General features: G+C 42.5%; 1 pseudogene; it reads right to left on the minus strand.

Moving 5' to 3' along the window:
- Positions 1 to 200: 200 nt before the first annotated feature.
- LOC148015983 (urease accessory protein G pseudogene) lies at positions 201 to 626 on the minus strand (annotated as a pseudogene).
- Between the last annotated feature and the right edge of the window lie 3,553 nt (positions 627 to 4,179).

Here is a 4,179-nt window from a genome sequence, read left to right on the forward strand (position 1 = left end):
CAGCGTACGCGCGAACCAGGATGGCTTTGGCTTGCCACACAACACAAAGGTGACTAGCATTCCCTGCCTAAAGGACGTTAGGTCTCCTCGTCACGGCCTCTTCCTGTGGATTCGATTGCAGATAGGGGAAGGCTTCATAAGGCGTCTGAGTCCGTCCTCCCTTTCTCCCCAGATTCGCGCAATCATTCCCTGTTCTCCAATCAGCCACAGAGAGTACCCCGTTCCATCACTTCCAAATTAGCACCCACAGCATCTGCTAGATCAGTCTTATTGATCACCAGAAGATCAGCCTGTGTAATTCCTGGTCCTCCTTTGCGAGGAATCTTATCACCTTCCGCAACATCTATGATATATATGATATAGTCTGCAAGCTCTCTGCTGAAATTGACAGCCAGATTGTCTCCTCCTGATTCGCAAAGCAAAATATCTGCTGAAAAGGTCCTGGATAGATCCTCCAATGGGCCAAGGTTTATACTTATATCTTCTCGAACAGCTGCATGAGGATAGCCACCAGTTTCTATAGCTCTTATCCTCTCAGGAGCAAGGGCGCCATGCTTCACTAGGAATTCTCTGTCTTCCCTCGTAAAAATATCATTTCTTAACCTGGGCAAATACAAAAGAGCCATCATCCCGCATTTTGAGAGCATCCCCTCTTTCCCTGAACTCTGTTCATCCTTTTTCCAGTAATTCCCTCCTTCTTTTTCTTTTCAAAAATCATTTTTTTAGTCTCCTCCTTCCCTGTTTTCTTCCGCCTCCCACCAAAAACGAATCTCCCCACCATTTTCAGCGGCTCTTCTTTTTGCTTCGGACCCATAAAGCAGGCCCCCAATTTAGCTTTTCTCTCCACCATACTACTGTGATTTGCCTTTTTCAAAATAGTAAAACAAAGAGCCATTTTATCTCTTCCAGGTCTCTTTCATATGGAGCATGCCTCGCAGTCAAAAGTACGACTATTGAGCACCTGTTTTTTTATCATAGCCTTGCATAAAAATCTGCTTTCTATCAAGTTCTGTGTTGATCTCTGCTTCTTTAACAAAACCAAATGATCTCCTCATTTTCACAATCAGCATTTTCTGAAACATGTACTGAATCTGAATCACAAATCAAAAGGAAAGTTCTGTCTTTCAAAACTTCTAGTGTTTACACTTGGCTGAACGGAAACATGTCAGAAGTACCCATCAACCCTGTGTGTGTTTTATCATTGCTAGTAACAGCCTCCCTTCTAGTATATCGCAACTAGTTTTGCAAAAGGATTCATTGTGGAGGAATCAAGGTCATTTGATAACAATAGACTATCAATCCTCCCATATTTCACATACATGTCAACCAGTGCATTGCCAATGGCCAAATCAGATACAACACTGTCCAGTGTCAGCTGAATAAATACTAGGTTTCCCTGCTCAATGGCTCCAATGTTGCCACAAGCTTTCAAACGAACCCTTGGTCACAATCAAAGTGGTCCATGAGATTGCATCTCGAGTCACCAATCTACCAAAATTCCTTATTCTTCTCTGTCTTCGGCATAAAATGAAAGAGCAAACATAACAACTAAGTATGTACAAAGTATCAAATCACACACACAACTTTTGGGTGGTTTACACACCTCGAATGCGCAGCAATACGACATCCATATGTACAAGTACCTTCAGCGGCATGAGTTGCGCCAGATTTACCAGAACTTATATCAACAGGACCTTCTAAATAGATGGAAATCGGAGCTTCGTGGCAATTTTGAGAGAACCATGCTGCTTTGGATGAAAGATGCAACAGACAGGGATGTAATCATTCTGCGAGATGCTCTGAAGGGTGAATGGATTTAGGAGGACGGCATCAGCTGTGGAGGACGAGGCTTCAACGAAAAAGCATCGACTACAGAAGAGGATTTAACGACATAACGAGGTTGACGCTAACCGAGTGCTTCTGGTTTTTCTGGGACAGAGGATTCAAGACGACGCTGAGAAAGGAGGATTAGAGGGAAGCAAAATTGTGGAGCATAAGCATAAAGAGACAGAAACGATCAGGAAAAGCCAGAGTGGAAACCAGCAGAGACGACACAAAATCAAAGAAAGGATGCTCCACACGGCCTGAGATCCATCATACCCATGGCCATAGATGATACCGCGGATGCATTCCAGCCTCTCTTATACAATCCATGACTTGCATACATCCTAACCTTTGACGCAGCTCAAATCGTACAATTCCATTTGATTCTCTGCATGAAGGACATCCCTGCTTTATTAAGAGGCCAAGGGAGAAGATAGATCAAGTGCAAGTAGTGGATGCTATCGTTGAAGGCTCGAGCCATGTGGGATTCATATTGACAAAGATTTTTCATAAAGATGGACTGGATACAGAAAGGGCTCGCTGTTTGAATTAGTTCACATGGGATTTCCTTGTTGAAAGCTGAAAGGTTTTATGTGGATGCTGGTGACGCTTAATTACTCTGATGCACTGGGAATCCTCTTGCAATAATATTGAGACATCTTCTCCTGGTTGGAGGGGTTACTCCCACTAGTGCTTGAGCATATCCGTGAGACTAAGTAACTTGCATGCTTCAAGTCTTAAATATCTCCTCCTCGCATTCTACTCCAAATAGAAATCTGGAATGGATGCTCAAATCTCCTCCTTTGGTGCCTTGATCAAGCAGGAGGCTGAGCAGAGAGACCCTTTACTGCATGCCCGTGTATCCTCTGGTTTCTGGATCAGCTTCCCTCACCATAATTTTCAGTGACTCCAATTATTTGAGCCCAATTTGTGGTACGGTCTTTCTGGAACTTTATATTCCACAGTACTTGTTGAGAGAGTGGGTCCACTGTTTCAACAGAGAGAATCAACTATCTAAAACAATTTGGCTGTTTAGAGTCTCTTCTCTTGTGTTTGTCCTATTGTTGCTGGACTGGCTACCCTGATCATAATATTCAACCAACTACGACTTTTCGAACTGACTTTGGCATGTAGTGTTTATGAGACTCAGTATATTCCATTGTGCTTGTTGAGAGAGTTGGCACTCTGGTGTTTCAACTGCAAAAGATCAACTATATGAAGCAAGAGCTAAGTCTTTTTGCATGCATATTCGCGTGCTTTAAGAGGGAGATGGAATGCAGTTGTGATGTAACAGTGTCTAGATCTGTGCAGACTGCCATGCCAGGACTGTCTCTTCCCTTATGTGTATGTATCCTCTGGTTTCTGAATTGGCTTTCCTGACTTTCAGCTAACTGTGATTCTTCAAGTTGATTTTATGACAAAGACTCATTTTATCATTTTACTTCATAAAATAGAAGGCCTGGTTATTCAAATAAACCAGATTGGATTGATGAAAAAGTTCATATACAACTTGGACGAGGAGAGCAAACTGTACGAAATAATTGGTAGATATATTGAAGTTTAGAGAATGGTCATATTATCTTGGATAGCCTGTTCTTGCTTGATTGATCTTCTATCCTGAAATTATTCAAAGTCCTCTGTGGTTGCGACTTTGCTTTCCAAAACCCTTCGACATCTTTGGTGAACCCGACGTGAAAGCGTCGCAGAAATTTCAGGATGGGAGATACTTCAGCCTCTATTTCAGCCTCTTCTACAATTCCAGCTGCGTCTACTTCAGCTCCATCTATGACTGCTGCGTCAAATACTTCAACGGAGGATCTAAAACAGATTTTGCAGAATATGTCCATGTATATGCAGCTCCAAAATCAGCAAACACAATTGTATATGCAGCAGCAACAACAATTGCATCAACAGCAGTTGTCTCAGCAAAGGCAACTCTATTCGGAGCAGGAGAATGCAAACAGCGCGACTAAGGCTATTGAAGCAGTTGAGAGTGAGAAGAAGCTATTTGATGGGCGTAATGTTTCAGCATATTTGAAGACATATGAGATCAAGATGGGGTTTTTTGGAGTTCCTGCTGGACTTATGAGTAAGTACTTCCTTCGTCTTGTCACACCTGCTTTGAGGACAAAAGTGACTGATCTTTTTATTAAAAATACACATTGGCAAGATTTTAAGAAGGCCTTGAAAGAAGAATACTTCCTTGAGGACTTTGGTATGGCTACTTGGCGGCCATTCCGAGAGTGGGTCTACATGCCAAACAAAGGTCTCGCTGCTTCGGAGTTGATTCGAGAATTCGAAGAGAGGTATAGTCAGCTTGATGCCATTGAACAAAGAGCATTGGATGTTGAAAAA

This window comes from Lygodium microphyllum, chromosome 23 (genome assembly GCF_053477565.2).
Source record: "Lygodium microphyllum isolate KBCC chromosome 23, Lygodium_microphyllum_v1.1.10, whole genome shotgun sequence".
Classification (NCBI taxonomy): domain Eukaryota; kingdom Viridiplantae; phylum Streptophyta; class Polypodiopsida; order Schizaeales; family Lygodiaceae; genus Lygodium; species Lygodium microphyllum.